The sequence below is a fragment of the Microcebus murinus genome, chromosome 6 (genome assembly GCF_040939455.1).
Source record: "Microcebus murinus isolate Inina chromosome 6, M.murinus_Inina_mat1.0, whole genome shotgun sequence".
Lineage (NCBI taxonomy): Eukaryota > Metazoa > Chordata > Mammalia > Primates > Cheirogaleidae > Microcebus > Microcebus murinus.
Genome location: NC_134109.1, coordinates 44,711,291 through 44,728,896, shown reverse-complemented (window position 1 = coordinate 44,728,896; position 17,606 = coordinate 44,711,291).

Below are 17,606 nucleotides of genomic sequence, written 5' to 3'. Positions count from 1 at the left end.
AAATCCTGAAGTTCCCTTCATATGTGGAAACACATAAAGAACAAGGAAATATTGTTGTTTTGGTTTGTAATAACACATTTGAATTATTTTTGAAGCCTCTTCTAAATTTAAAAATCTTATATAAAACAGTTATTTTAGAATTTTGTTATTTTATTTTAAAATGAAAGCCATAATATAAATAAATTTAGTGATAGATTGTTGAATTAAATAAAGGAAATTGGAAGACTCACTTTCTCAACCAATGGGTGTACCACCTCTGTCTCAAAGACATTGAAAAGATAAAACTGACATGTTATAGAGTTCTCGTGACTCACTGAAGGGACAAATACACTACAAAGATACTGAGTAAAACTGTAAATAAGAAATAAAAATATGATGAAAGCTATCATTCCTGTCTTCATAGATGTTAATAATTTAGTTTGTTGTGCCTTGTGCAACAGAACATTTTGGAATAGTATTAGGGTTCCAATTAAGTTGCAGCAATGTTTTAAGTTTAAAAAGAGGAGGAGGGGAAGAATTGGATATTTTAAAAATAGGCAAGATAACCTCCTTAAGGCCAAAAAAATATTGTTACAGCTTTTCCAAATAGAAATGAAAAAGCCACTGAGCTATTTTAAAGGCCAAGTTATCCATCGCATTGGCTGAAGGAGCTCACACAACAGCAGAGATGCTAATACAACTTCACATGGTTCACCTTGCTGAGTGCCTGGTGCATGGAAAGTGAGTGAAAGGAAGCACTGCACTGCCATTTTCAACAATACAGTAACACATGCATTAAAGATTTAGTTGCAAGCGTAAAGACTAGATTAATATACTGTCTGTAGGATTGTACTTTGCCTTATAAATGGATGAATCCACCTGCAGGATTAAACTTGTGGTTTTGCTTGTATTCAGTCAGGGTCAGTATCAGCTCATTGTTGAAGATTTTCTTTTATGTGAATGGTTGACAACAAGCACAAGTGATGCTGAAATTTTCAAAGTGTTAAACAATTCTTTTGAATCTTATGGTTTACCCTGAAACAACTTAGGAACACTCTTAATGATGCTGTGAAATTAGCATTAATTATTTTTATTATTAGTGAAATTATTAATTGTATGCATCTTGACCTTGAGTTCACATCTTCGTACTGGTCTAGGATATTCCCATGGGTGCTCTTTTGTGTGTTGCTTCCAGAAGTTCTCTCTGTTACCTTCTCTCGATCTGTGGTTACTTATTTCATTTCCTTGATTTGGAATTTTCTTACCTTTAAAATGCAAAAGTTAACTTCTGCCTTGCAGAATTATGATAGAAATAAAATAAGACAGTTATGTGACTTTTTAAAAGCATAAAGCATTATAAAAATATTATCATAATGTATTCTTTTAAAGCCTGAGCTAATCTTAGGATGTCATCGGGCAGCAGAATCAGACTCTACCCTTTCCGCCTAACTGCATTTACTTAGAGTTTCATTCTCAAAAATTCTGACCATAGTCAGAATGATAATTCTATTCATTCTATATTCTGCCTGCTAAAAATAAAATTGTTCACAAGATAGATCAAGAATGTATTTTCTATACCTGTAGCTAAATAGTATGAGAGCAGATGTCTGGCCTGCTTAAGCCCTCATCTCTACTTAGTTCTAACTCTGTGACAGTTTTGAGGTTAGTATAAAAACATAATCAATTCATCTGGTTGGGTAGTTTTGGTGTATTTTATAATAATATCATTTGTTTGTCTTTTTCTTTTTACTCAAATTCAAATAAACACTCAGCACAGAGATTCTGATACCAAAACTCTAGATTTCTATGCAAGATGCACCTTATTTCCATGCACCTACAAATCCACTGACCCCTTTGCAAATAACCTCTTCTTCACAGGCTCTTCTTCCTTCACCTATCGTTCAACTTGCTGTCAATACCCTCAGCCCTTGCAAAGTGCCTGTAAAGTAATCATTATCTCCATCTTCAAGAATAAAGAGAAGTTTATTCCTGTATTCATTCAATCAATAGGCACATGCTAAATGCTGAAGATATGATGATAAACAACAGCAAACATGGTCTCTGCTTTCTGATAGAACTTAGAATCTCTTTTGAGAAATGAACATTAATGAAACAATCACAAAAATCCAGATTTTAATTGTATACAGAAATGATGTTGTGAAGGCAAGGTGCCCGGTTTGATAAGAGTATATCACCAAAGAGGAGGAAGAACAGGGAGGGAAGAGTATGCCGAAGGCACTGACCTTTGAAAGAATAGTAAAATGTACTAGATGACAGAAGTGGTTCAAGGACAGCTGTAGGTGGAGGGACCAGCACGTGCCAAAGACACTGTGACTATAGGTAAAAAACTAAATATGGGAGTGGTACAACTTTAGGCTGTCGATATAAGCAGAGTCTGGACCATGTGAGATTTCACAGGGCTGCCAAGGCTTCAAGCCTATTCTAGGCACAACAGGAAATCAAGACAGGGTTTCTTGCTGGGGTTCCAGTTGGAAGGGAGCCATGCTGTACAGATTAACATGGTCAGATTCATTTTGAATAGAACACTTGCAATTATTTTGGTGCATACGGCTGTATTTGTCTGATAGCTGACTCTAGACATAGGTTTGATGACAATGAAAGCAGAAGTGGGCCATAGGAAAATTGGCCTGCCTCCCTTTGCAAAGTAACTACCCTAGATGACTTTGTCTTAGGCTTTATTTATTTATATAAAGACAGAGTCTCACCCTGTTACTCCCAGCTAGAGTGCGGTGGTGTCATCATAGCTCACTGTAACTTCAGATTTCCGGGCTCAAGCAATCCTCCTGGCTCAGCCTCCTGAGTAGCTGGGACTACAGTACCACCACTGTGCACCACCACGTCCGGCTAATTTTTCTATGCTTTGTAGAGATGGGATCTTGCTCTTGATCAGTCTTGTGAACTCATGACCTCAAGAGATTCTCCAACCTCAGCTCCCCAGAGTGCTAGGATTTTAAGCTAATCAGCCTCATCAGATATAATATTTGGGGCTGGTGCTTCCCTAAGAGAGTTTCAGTGGGATTTTTGGATTTAATGACATCATGTAAATCCTCCCAAACATCCCAGTTCCAATTCTCAGGGTCTAACTTTTTGCTCAATCAATTTCATAACTTTCTCAAGTTTTGAATTCATATAAATTCTTTGAATTCATTCTGCAGTATAATCCATCAATATAAATGGTCAGATAGTGTTTGATTTATGGCTAGAATAGAATATAAGAGAAAAGAGATTCTCTTAGGGCAGTACACAATGCCTCTGACATTTTGATAGAGATTTTGCCCAAAGGTTTAAAATTCTAAGTTTACCATTTATTGTGGGCCCTCTGACGTGGTCAGAAGGAGCCACCCACCCCACAACCCTTGTATTTCTCATGATCTTCACAATTAGCATTGTCAGAAGCCACACAATTTGTCCACACTTTTCACCTCTTTCCATGTGGCTTCAGCAGAAATTTCAAAAGCTGCCTCAACCCTGCTTGTCATGGGCCACCAGTGTCCCATCCCATGATATGAACTAGGTCCTCACTTCCTTGAAATACAACTAAAATTGGATTATTTTAAAATTAAGAAACTCTTTTCATCAAAAAAATACCACTAAGAGAGTGAAAATTCCCAGAATGAAAGAAGATATTTGCAAAAAATATAACCAACAAAGTGTTTGTGTCCTGCTAATCAGTAAGAAAAAGATAACCAAGAAGTGAGATGGGCAAGAACCTTGGTCACTTCAGAAAAGAGGATATACAAATATCAAATCAATGTATAAAAGGATGCTCTACCTCATTTGTCATCAGAGAAATGCAAATTGAAGCTACAAAGGGCTATCACTACATACCCATCAGAATGACTAAAATTTTAAAAGAATGATAGAAGTTTAAAAGACTAATACTTGGTAAGAGTTAACAAGAATATGGCACAATTAGAATTTTTATACGCTGCTGGTAAAAGTGTAAATTGGTATGATCACTTTGCAAAATTCTTTGATATTGTCCCCTAATGCTGAATATAAGCATATTCTATGCCTTATAAACTTCACTCCTTCATATACATATATCCAGAAGAAATACACACAAATACTCACCAAAAGGCATGTATAAGAAGGCATATGGTGGCATTATTCATAATAGTCAAGCTGTGAAAACCACCTACATTTCCATCAACAGTATAATTGATAGAAAAATACTGTGATGTATTCACACAAAGGAATACCATATAGCAACTACAATGAATAAGGCTGTATACAACATCGGTAAATCTTATTGACGTGATGTTGAGGAAAAGAAGCTAATCGCAATAGAATATGCACAGCGATGAGTTCCTTTATATAAAGTTTAAAAAGGCAAACCTACCTTTGGTAATAGAGATCAGTAGAGTAACTGCCTTTGAGGAAGAAACAGATAGCACAGAGATGGATGCTTCTTGGTACCAATCATGTTCTGTTCCTTTCCCTGAGTGATGATGACATGGGAGTTTGGGGACTCATAAATTTATTTATTTATTTAGTTTGTTTTTTTAATTTACCTCTTTAACTGGGTCTGTTTAATCAATCCTAGATTCTCATTTCCTTGAGGATCTGTTGCATGCAATTATTTCCCCTACTATTTACCAATTTGATGTGAACAGAAGTCATGCTGGCTAATTGAAGCATAAAGAGATTTGTAGGAAGTATTGGCCAATTCATAGGCACTCCAGGAAGGATGGAGAACCAGGTTCAGATGTCACACAGACAGGAACAATGCCCTGCCTGGCATTCAAACTCCTGGTCGTGGACTTCTGCCTCTAACTCTTGCATTTCTCTGGATTGATGAAATCTAGGTCATACGTCTGCTTCCCATCTGAAAGGGAACCTGGAAAATAGAAGAGCTCTTTGGGGATGCAGGACTCACCAGGTAGGAAATAGCAAAATACTAAAAATGCTGTTTGAAAGTTGCTAGGCCCTAAAAATAACACATTCCTGCAACAATTGTGCAAGGAATTTTTTCCCAAACTTTCAAGAAATTGATAGTTCTGATGCTATTTAAACATTTAAAAAATGCACTCAAGGAAAAAAAAACTTAGAAATTCTTTTTATGAAGCCTACATAATGTTGAAATCAACACCTTATCAAAAAAACCAAAAGTCTCATTAATATCAAAGCAGAAATCCTGAACAAAATACTAGCAAGTGAAATCTGGAAATGTATTTTAAAATAATTATACCATGACCTAGCAAGCTTATTCTAGGAATGGTAGAAAAATTTAATATTAGAACATCTACCAATATTACCTGCCATATTAACTGGTCAAAAGAGAAAGATGATGCGATCTCTCAATAGAAACTTGAAGACATTTGACTAAATTTAACATTCACTCCTGAATTTAAAAAAAAAAAAACTGAAAGAAACATTTCATATAATGGATATTTGTGGGGGTTTGGATGAAGCTTTCTTTCTTTTTTCTCTTGTTAACGACAATCCAAATTTCCTTGAAGAATGGCACCTACTCTCTTCCAAACTATATACTTTGCTGGGGCTGATATACTCTGAGACCCAAGTGTAGGCGATCAATCTAAACCATAGGCAGAACGATATTCCAAACTCCTGACGACATGAGCCAATTCAAACCTAGGATGATGTTTCAACTGGTAAGGGTAGAGAATCTTTGCTTTTCCACAGGACTTGAACCTAGGAGGCTGTAGGCTGAGTGACACAGCCAGCCATGTTGCTCTTGCATAAAACCTGAAATGAAACCATTAGAATATAACATTCATGAAAGCAAGTACTTTGATTGTCTTGTTGGCAACCATATTCCTAGCACTAAGAGAATAGTCCCTACATGGTAGGTACTCAGTAAACATTTTCTGAGTTAATGAATGGCTAGAAGCCAAGAGCCAGGTGCCTTAAGCTGAGTTATGGAAAAATCCTGGATCTCAGTGCTGTCATTGGAGACCTTGAATCAAACTGCACTAATCTTACAGTTTTTCAGTTACATGAGTTACATTCTATTTTTTGCTTAGATAAATTTGGATGAGAATTTGGGGTATTTTTACCAAAATTGGCCCTAATGGAAATACAGTGTTTAAAAAAAAAAAAAAAAAAAAAAAATATATATATATATATATCTTAAATCAAAGTCAGTTTCCTTAAAAGAATCTTCATCAAATTTTGGAAAAATATTAAATTTTCTATTGGGGAAATGGAAAAATATAGTGAAATCTTGGCTAGAAAAAATCAAAGTTGTAAAGTTCATTCTCCTTAATTTAGTGAATATGTATCGTCCCAATCAAAATGCCAGCAGGTTTTCATTTTTTCAAAATTCAACACAATGCCACAAAAGTTCATTTGACATTATAAATGTATGAGCATCTTTCTGAAGAAAAGTAAAAGAATGCAGGAAGAATATTTAGCTGTGCTATACATAAAACATAATAAAAAGCAAAAGTGATTAAAATTCTGTGTTATTGACACCAGATAGACAGATCATTTCACAGATTAGAGTCCAAAAGTAGACTCAAATATACCAATGAAAAGCAAAATGAGGATGGAGAAACTGCTATTTTTGCAATTTCTTTATGCTTTGCTCAATGCTGACTGGCACATCCCCACAAAAGTAGGAGCCAGGGCTTTCTCCCTCTTCACTGTGCCCTCAGCAACCAGCACAATGCTTAGCAGTTAGGAGGAACATAGATATTTGTTGTCTGATTTAACAAATTTTATGGAGTAGCTCATGCATAAGTAATGGTAAACAGTAGTTGGTGACTCAAACAACAGTTTTTTTTGGAAAATATACATCATTTATTACATGACAAAAAGTCCCATTCAAATCATCATGGAAAAAATGGATTATTCAATAAACATGTTATTTTGAAATATTAAAGATAGATTAATACCCTCCTTCTCATCCCCAAATAAACTCATAGGGTTTTGTAATAGCAAAACTACTGAGAAGAACTTAATCTCTATCAATAGGGCACTAATTAAAATTTAAAAACATACTTGGGAAGATGTTCAAGACAAATTCATATGTGAAAAATCTAATTGTAGAAGAGTAAATATACATGATTTCATTATATTATAATGAAATAAATCTGTCTTATATATAGTGATATGCTTATATGAGCAAAGAAGTTTCAAAAAGGATATTCAATGCACACTGCATGATCTAAAACTGGATAATATCAAGATGTGTATGGGGGAGATCTTATTTTAATTAAAAAAAATTTTTCCCAATAAGCATACATTACTTTAATATTTGAAAAAAGAAATTAATGCAGTTGGAAAAAATAAAAGGAAATGTTTAGGGGCTAGAAGTTATATATCAATTGAATTCAAGCCAAGTGTACAGTTAGGAGAGTCTGAAATGGATTTCCCCTTCTGATGATGATATATTTGGAAAGGTCTGGTGGGGTGTTTCTGAGGAAACTTAGCAGTGAGTCCAAAACCGTCATCTCCATCAAAAACTGAAGGGAGTTGTCTCTGTGTTATGGGAAGATAAATAGGGGAAGTGAATTGAATATTACATTAATAACAAAAGTAAACATCTTTGTTTAAAACAACAACAATCCTGCAGCTATTGAATCTCAGCAGACAGAACCAGACGAGAACAGGACTAACTGCCCAGATAAGACCTTGCCAAGAGTGAAAGTATCAGCAAAAGGAAATGTATGCTAGTCTAAAACTCAATTAATTTCATCAAGGGTATCACTGAAAACAAATTATCATGTCCGATAACACAAAACCCCAGCAAGCCAAAGGACAAAGATAACACTCAAGTTCAAAGGCTTGTAGTTTACTTTGTTTTTAGTAAGCTACATTTTCTCCAAACATAGAAGGAATAATTAAAGGATGTTTCCTGTGCTGTTTCTGATATTAATTAAAGCTGTCCAGGGGTAGCGATATGAGAACAATAGTAGCAGAGCCAGCCAGTTTCATGTGAACTGCTCATTGCAAATCAGCTAAGGAATTTGCTTTTTTGGTAGCAGCTGAATTTTACTTGTTCATATTTGGAGTTAAAGCAATGCAAAATGCATCATTTTTCTTGATAATTACCTTTCAGTTTTCTTTTGGTGAAATTAGGAAACCAAGGTGGTGGAACTCTTTCCACAGTAGCCATTGGCTTGTGCACGTCTGATTACCGCTGTTTGGTCACTCAGATGTGATTGTTTTTGCTTTGGCTGTTTGATGTGTTAAAGAAAAATGTAGAGTTGAGGAAACAGCTCAGGAATGAAGGCTGTGGCTCTGTGTTCTCACTCCCAAATGTGACTCATATCTCTAATGAGGCTTGAGGCCAGCCACTTAAAGCCTATGTCTCAATGTCTTCATCCATAAAACGGAAATGGTAGCACCAAATGAGCTGCAGGGTTGTTTTCTTTTTTTTAATTATTTAATGAGTCTCAAGAAATCTGAGGGAAAAAAAAATAAGGCAATAGGATGTAGACATATACAGGCAATAGGGTGCTCATGATGACACAAATTGTCAAGGAGGAGATATATCTCTGGGGAGAGCTTTAAAAATAGAATAAATTTTCATTTCTCTGGGGTGGTCCTGAAGGATCTAAAGACAAATATTGGGATGAGATAACCTTCCCAGGTCTCTTCCAGTTCTGTGATTTCATGGTGCTAAATCCTGAAAGATCATCTATGTTATATCTACTAAGATATACATATCATTCCAGTTATTAAAGGACAATAATGTGCCACAGTTCTTGTGTGTTTTACAAATTGGGCAAAACTGCTGAATGTTGAAAAAGTTTTAAATCTCAACTACTCTTACAAACTTCAGGAAATGTTCTGAAATCTTGACAAGCAAAAATGAATTTCAGCAAAGAAATTGGATAACCATATTTCAGTTAAAATTCTAAAGGATTTCAAAGGTCTTGGGAAGAAAAGATACAGAAACTGCTTTCAAATACTGTAAGTGGTAACAACAACAACAAAAAGGCCAACCAAAAAAAAAAAATCCCACAAATAAAATAATTTAATGAACATATGGATTTTTGCAAATGCTGTAGCTTGCTGCCAATTTTGCAGTTAATATTTCTGAAAGTCAGCATATGCTGATCATCATGTGTTTATAAAATATTCTCTATAGTGAAGACAAAAGATTGTGCTTTGGCACGTTCACTGACCACATGGGCAATTATATCAGACTCTTACTTCACCCAAAAACCAAGAGAGTAAAGTAAGGAAGCCTCTCCTATAGCTTTATGTGATATGTGTTAATACCTTAGGACTCCTGACGTAAGTGCTTTCTGTATGAACAGCTCACCAGCATCAAAACAAATGAAAATAGCCCTTTAAGTATTTAGTAATTGTAAAAATATTTGGGAAGATAAAAACGTGGGATTTTGTGTGATATTTTCCAATGACAGCTGGAAATATGATTTTTCTTTACTTCAGGAAACTAAAACCTCTGGGATTTTTCAAATGTTTATTTTGGACAAAGACTGTGAAAACATTGAGTATTTACCCTGGTGCCATTTGAAGCTCATGTTTTTGGCTTGAGATGTCATTTGGGTCTGAGATGTGCTCAAACAAATTTTCGTTTGAGTGGATGTAGCTTTGACTTAGAGCAAAACACTATCTGTCACAGCCTTGCCGCTGTGGAGAAAAACTCAAACCATGAATTAGTATCTTTAAAAATGTGTTCTCTCAAGCTTGTGATCCTTTGGGGAGGTCTAAAAGACAGGAATTTAAGACTTTTCCTAAATAAAAAGGTTCTTGTACATCTGGAAGATGCATTTTTTTTGTCTCTTCTTTAAGAGAGACGCTGGATTTGAAGCTGAATCTACCCATTGAGATAGCCTGTGGTTCTCATTCTCCATCTTCTCGAGCTAAGACTCATATTGGAAGAAGACGGCAGTCTCTGATGACATATGGAGTAAGATGGCATTGATATAACAGGCTCTCTTTCAAGTCTGCTCTCAAGAGCTACATCTGCTCCTTTTCTCCCTGTGGTGGGTGAGTGCTTTGTTTCAGTTCATTTTATTGGGTAGTCTTGTAGAAGTATCTCACATCTCCATGTTCCTTTGCTCCACTCCTGCGTTTTTTCACCTGGTTAAAGGTCATAGGTTCACAACCATTTCAACGTCAGAAACTGATCTCCCACTTTCGACATGGGTAATGATGAGGCAGGTCCAGGAGAGGCAAAGATGTAGGTGCTGACGCCAACTATACAGGCAAAGCAGAGTGGGGTCAGGGAGTCTGAAAATGTCTGTGTGAGAGCAGGCATTTCTTGAGGCTAAAGAATGAGAACATTCTAGAAGAGGGTCTCATTTAGCTTGTGTCTACCCAGAAGTCTCTCAGCAGAGCTCAGAAAAAAACTGCTTTACCTCTTGACACGCACAGTGTCCCCATGGTGTTTCTCCTGTCAGGGGGGCCTGGGCCGGCAGGCCATGTGGTCAAGCCTGGAGCTCCCTGTCCTTAGGAGTGCACGGGCAGCAGCAGAAGCCTCCTGCTCAGATGTGGGAGAGACGGGCATCATGGCTTCTACTGCCATTTTAACCTAAATCTTAATCTCTTCCTGAAGCAACATCAAAACCTAGTAATATTAAAGTTGTTTTTAGCCAAGGAGCCATATATTCCAAAGAAAATTTATGTAGAAATCCAATACACAAAACAGCTAAAAGTGGAGCTGTTCTAGGTCTGGCAGGATGGGGGCCTGATACCTCACTCATGTGTCCCCTGCCCTCCTCTCTGAGACCCTGTCCTCAGAGCATAGTTTGAAAATCATTGGTGCAATCAAACACCTCCACTTTTGAGTCCACACACACCCAGCACCCCACATACTTACAAATGGATTCTTTTTCCCCATTGTAATACACTGCCAGGCCCCCATATTCCTGTGGCCTGCACTGAAACAGTCTGTGGATTGGTCCCCTTGTTCACAAATGCTTGCTACGTGCCTATGATGTGCCAGGCACTGTACTGGCTGCAGGGATACAATGATGAGTCAGATAGCCGTGGTCCCTGCCCACAGAGAAAGGTGCTGCACAGTGAAGCTTTAGTGAATGATAAAGTGGCTGCGAAAACATCAGCATCCCCATCCCTTTTCTTGTTTACCTTTGGCTTCCTTCGTCTCCTCCTTTTCAACCTCCAGGAATCCAATGGGGTGATGGCGTCATTGTTGCTCTCACTTCACCATTTCAACACTGAATTCTTGAGCAAGGTTGGCATTGGAAGGGGAGATTGACCGTGTCACAAGTCATCTGAGAAAACCTGAAAGTTTTCTACTACAACAATGTGACAGGGTTCACAGAAAGCCCAAGGCTGCATGGACAGGAGCATCATTCCTGATTAAGTGACCCTCAAGACCTGCTCTCTTCTCTCCCTTCAGACCACAACCAGGGACTGGGCCCAGTTCTATGAGCTGCTGGATAGGGACGTTGATGGACTACTAATAGAAAGCATCCTGCAGCAGTAAAGTCAAACCATGGGATATCCAGAGGCCATTTTAACAAGAATGCCTTAAAGAAGTGGGAATATTTAGCCTGAATCAGAGGAAATGCTTTTGCTCTGTGTGTGATCAGAGGAGAAGAAAGGTACAAATGTGATCAGCAACCATTTGATAGAGCTATTGTGTTAAAGAGGAGATAGCTTGATTTATATGTTCTACAAGGTGGAGCCAGGATCAATGAGCGAACATTAAAGGAAAGAATATTTGGGCTCAATATAAGGAAGACTTTCCTAATAATTACAATGTTCCAAACTTGAAAAAGGCTGCCTCAAAAAGGAGCAAGTGCCCTATCACTGAAACATTCAGGTTAGGACTAAATAACCATCAATTAGGGTGATGTAATTAGATTCTTGCAACTGTTTCAACAAGCATCTGGTGTGCACCAGTCATGTAGATGCTGAGAGACAGAGCAAGGAGAAATACTTCCTTCTTCAAAGAGCTCAGAGTTTAAAGAGACCAAAATGTAAACAAAGCCATAATGGCAATTTGGTATAATATGTGCAAAGGAACATGGTCCAAATTCTAACTAGTAGAGAGAGAAAAACTGATGTGAACTTAAAGGTGGGAGGAGGCTAAGGATGGAATCAGAGACAATTTCAGGGAGAAGGTGCTGTTGAACAGATTTGAGGGATAAGTAGGAGTTTCTTGTAGACGCTGCTGTTCACTACGCAGTGGACAACAAGGAGGACAGTCAGGATAGGGCTGGAGAGTCGTATATGCAAAAGGCATGAGTGTAGGAACAGCTTTTCTTATCAGGGACCCAAATGGTTTGAAATATCTGGAGCATGAGATGGTGGGGAAGAGAAGAGATGGGAAGTGTCAGGAGACCAAGGATGGAAGGCCAAGGGAGAATGCCTTTGATCTTGAACAGCGGGAATTCTCTCACAGAGATGAGAGGAAATGCATAGAGATATGGAGAGAGTAAGGGCTGGTCAGTAAGATAAATATTGCTGGTGACAACATATTTCCCAGTGAAGTAAGAGAACTGATCAGAGGAAGGGGAATGAAGTGTGGAGGTGTCTCAGGGAGACTGTCATAAAGGATTAGCATAATTGTGAGCAGTGTAAAGAAAGATAAAATAATTGATAGATCACATCAAGGACCCAAAGTGAGAATGAAACTTATAGTATCAGTCCACACCAGCATCTGATTTTCTTTAGGAGCACTCAGATGTGTGGGAGGTCAGAGGAGATGGCCTCTCAGTTCTTTTCTAAATTAAGATTTCCAAATTCCATGCCTTGTCATCATTCCTTCTTGAGCATATGGAATGTTTCTTTTATTTTTACAACTTTTTCTCTTTTGCATATACCATTCAATTTTGCCAAGTAAAATAATACAATTAAATAATTGTTAGTACACTCACAGAGTTGTGTGACCATCACCGTAAGCAATTTTGGAACCATTTATTATCCCCCAAATAAACCCTGAACAGGTAAACCCCATTTTATTGTACTTCATCTTTACTGTACTTCACAGATACTGCATTTTTTACAAATGGTAGCTTTGTGGTACCCCTTCATAAAGCAAGGCTATCAGTGCCATTTTTCCAACAGCCTGTGCTCATTTTGTGTCTCTGTGTCACATTTTGGTAATTCTTACAATATTTCAAACCTTTTCATAATCATTGTATCTGTTATGGTGATCCATTGATCAGTGATCTTTGATGTTACTATTGTAATTATTTTGGGGCACCAAGAACCATGCCCATATAAAATGGCAAACTTAATTGATAAATATCGTGTGTGTTCTGACTGCTTCACTGAGTGGCCATTCCCCCATCTCTTCTAGGACCTCTCTATTCTCTGAGACACACCAATATTGCAGTTAGGCCCGTTAATAACCCTACAAAGGCCTCTAAATGTTCAAGTGAAAGGAAGAGTTACAGTCTTTCATTTGAAATCAAAAGCTAGAAATGATCAAACTTAATGAGGAAGGCATGTCCAAATCCAAGCTAGGCTGAAAGCTAGGCCTCTTGTGCCACATAGTTAGCCAAGTTGTGAATGCAAAAGAAAAGAAAAGGAAATTGAAAGTGCTAACCCAGTGAACACACAATTAACAAGAAGAGAAACAGCCTTACTGCTGTTATGGAGAAAGTTTAAGTGGTCTGGATAGAAGAGCAAACTAGCCCACAGCATTCCCTTAAGCCAAGGCCTAATCCAGAGCAAGGCCCTAGCTCTCTTTAATTCTATGAAGACTGAGAGAGGTGAGGAAACTACAGAAGAAAAGTTTAAAGCTAGCAGAGATTAGTTCATGAGGTTTAAGGAAAGAAGCCATCTCTACAATGTAAAAGTGCAAGGTGAAGCAGCAAGTGCTGATGTAGAAGCTGCAGCAAGTTATCCAGAAGACCTAGCTAAAATCATAGATGAAAGTGATTACACTAAACAACAGAATTTCAATGTAAATGAAACAGCCTTCTATCGGAAGAAGACACTATCTAATCAAATCTAGATGGGAGAAGTCAATGACTGATTTCAGAGGTTCAAAAGACAAGGAGACTTGTTAGGAGCTAATGCAGCTGGTGACTTTAAGTTGAAGCCAATGCTCATCTACTATTTTGAAAATCCTGGGGGCCTTAAGAATTATGATAAATCTACTTTGCCTATGCTCTGTAAATGAACAATAAAAACTGAATGACAGCACAACTGTTTACAGTATGGTTTACTGAATATTTTAAGCCCACTTTTGAGACCTACTGCTCAGAAAAAAAAATGATTTCTTTCAAAATATTACTGATGATTGACAATGTACCTTGTCAATCAAGAGCTCTAATGGAGACATACAAGAAAATGAATTTTGTTTGTTGTTTTCATGCCTGCTAACACAACATCTATCTGCAGCCCAAAGGTCGAGGAGTAATTTTGACTTTCAAGTCTTATTATTCAAGAAATACATATTATGGGGAAATGGGCATTTATTGAAACCTTAAAATCTGTACCCCCATAATATGCCAAAATAAAAAAAAAAAAAAAAAAAAAGAAATACATATTGTAAGGCCACAGCTGCCATAGCTAGTGATTCCTCTGATGGAGCTGGGCAAAGTCAATTGAAAACCTTCTTGGAAGTATTCACCATTCTAGATGCCATTAAGAACATTTGTAATTCATGGTAGGAGAACAAACCATCAACATGAACAAGAGTTTGAAAAAAGTTGATTTCAACCAACATGGATGACTTTGAGGGGGTCTAGCTTCAGTGGAGGAAGAAACTGCATATGTGGTAGAAATAACAAGAGAACTAGAATTAGAAAAGGATCCTGAAAGTGTGACTGAATTGCTGCAATCTTACAATAAAACTTGAATGGATGAGGAGCTGAGCAAAGAAAATGGTTTTTGGAGAGAGAATCTACTCCCAGCAAAGATGCTGAGAACATTGTTCAAATGCAACAAAGGATTTAGAATATTACATAAACATAGTTGATAAAACAGCAGCAGTATTGGAGAAGATTTACTCCAATTTTGAAAAAAGTTCTACTGTAGGTAAAATGCTATCAAACAGCATCACATGCTACAGAGAAATCTTTCATGGATGGAAGAGTTAATCAATTTGGCAAACTTCACTGTTTTATTTTGAGAAAGTGCCACAGCCACTGCAACTTTCAGTAACCACCACCCTGATCAGTCAGCAACCATCAACATGAAGGCAAAACCCTCCACCAGCAAAACGATTATGACTAGCGAAAGACTCAGATGATGTTAACATTTTTTTAGCAATAAAGTATATTTTAATTAAGGTATATACATTGTTTTTAGACATAATGCTATTGTACAATTAATAGATGACAGTATACTGTAAACAGAAATTTTATATGTACCAGAAAACCAAAAAATTCATATGACTTGTTTTATTGTGGTAGTCACTCTGTTGCAGTGGTCTACAATCAATTCCACAACATATTCAAGGTTTGCCTGTACTCATTATCAGACACTTTCCATTTCCTCCCCACCTTAGCCCAGCCCCTGGCAACCACTAATCTATTTTCTGTACCTATAGATGCACCTATTCTTGACGTTTTATATAAATGGATTCATATACTATGTGGCCCTTTGTACTGGCTTCTTTCATTTAACATAACATTTTCAAAGTTCATCCACTGGGAAACATGAATCAGTCCTCATTTCTTTGTATTGGTGAATAATACTCCGTGATGTGTATATATACCACATTTTGCTTATCCATTCATCAGTCGATGGGCATTTGGGCTCTTTTCACTTTTTGGCTATTATGAATAGTGCTGCTTTGAACAGTCATGTATAAGTTTTTGTGTGAACACCTGCTTTCATTTCTTTTGGCAAAGTGAATATTTTTTGATCCCCACTGCCTAGGATATCATATTATGGGTTCACTGTGTTTTCAGAACTGCCCAACGTTTCTAAATGATATTGTGGAATTTTCATCTCACCAACTCCCAAAAAGTACAAAATAACAGTGTTCTTTAAGGCCTATCAGACTTTTATTTCCTTCCAAAAGAGGCCTGCCTATAGGATGTAGAGCCTGAGGTCTATCGAAAGAGGCCCTGGGTGTTGTTGCCCTCACAGATCACACACACACACACACACACACACACACACACACACACACACGAGTTATTTACAGTGTTTGTAAATAGATTGCATGTATTTTGATAGAATGTTATTGTTTTTTCATCTGATTAAGGAAAAATCTTTCCTCTAGTTGTGGGCTCATAGCCACTGCATCATCTTGAAATGATTCTCCTCTCCTGCCTCTCTGCCTTATAAGAACACTTGAAAGGGAACAATTTAGGTCAAAGTTCCAGTGGGGCAGCAAATACCTTTTTCATAGTAAAAGAGAGATGTCTGGTCAAAGCTCCCCCAGGTAACTTTACATAGGGCTGGGAGCATGGTGAGCCCTTCATTTGCATGAGTCCCTACCCATCAATCCCGAATTGGAAAAAGAAAAAACAAGACCCAATGGATGATCTGAGTCTTTGCACTTTAGCATAGCACTGAATAAAGAACATTTATTAATAGGAAACTGACTCAAAAAGCATCACTATTAGAGCTTACATATGATGACTGAGTCCTATAGGCCTCCATCTCTGGGACAGACATCTCCCAGAGCCACTCACAATGTCACTAGGGAAGGGAAAAAAACAAAAACAAAACAAAAAAACTTCTGGTCCTCAGGCCTGCAAGATCCCTGGCAGCGATTCCTGTAATTAACTCTTCTCCGAGGTCCCCTGTGCCTGGGGGTGCTCTTTCAGCTCTGTCCTCAAGAGCTGCTTCGGGTGCCTCCTCCTAGCAAGGAGTTTTCTTTTTTACTTTATCTGCGACTCTTGCAGCGGGGTCTTCCTTTTCCCTTAGCTTCACCTCCATTTCTATGATTCTATGAAAATCTACAGAGATCTGGGGAAATAAGAAGGCTGTAAAGTTGAGATGGAGACTACTTTAGAAAGCTTTGAAAGGGTTCTTCTCTCTACATGGAGCAGCAAAGCCTGGAAGGCAGCACCTGCGTGATGGGTGGCCCACATTTTTTGCCACTCTGTGCATCCATGTGTCAGAGAAAACTTCAAAAAATTCTAGTCACCCAACATGCATATTCCCAGCTGAGTTCAAACAAGGTAACACCTGCCTTCTTGCTTCAATTCTCATACTGCAAACAAGTATCTTTTTCACAGGCTAGTTAGTGCCACATTTTTTATATTTTTGTGCTTTTTTGTTGGTGATTTTGCAATTTAAAAATGACTCCAAGCATAGTGATGAAGTGCTGGCCAGTGTTCCTAAGAGCAAGAAGGTTGTGGTGTTGTACCTTAGGAATAAAATAGATATTTTAGATAGGCTTCGTTCAGGCATGAGTTATAGTGCTGAAAAGAACTGAAAAGTATTTAATATAATATCTGAAATTTAAAACTTAGTGAATGAGCAGTTGAGGCACAACAAGAAAAGGTCAGTAAGGAAAAATTCAAACCAAAGGTAAGAAATAGAATAGAAAGTGTTGGAACAAAGTGTAAGAAACATGGAGGATATAGTAAAACAATCGAACCAATATGTAATTTGAATTTCAGAAGGAGAGGAGAAAGAGAACATTTCAGAAGTATTATGTGAAGAAATAATGGCCAACAATCAACCTATAGACTCAAGAATCTCAGAGAATACCAGGTAGGTAAATACAATAAAAAGAAAAATCACACCTAGGCACATGATAGTCAAATTGCTGAGAGTAG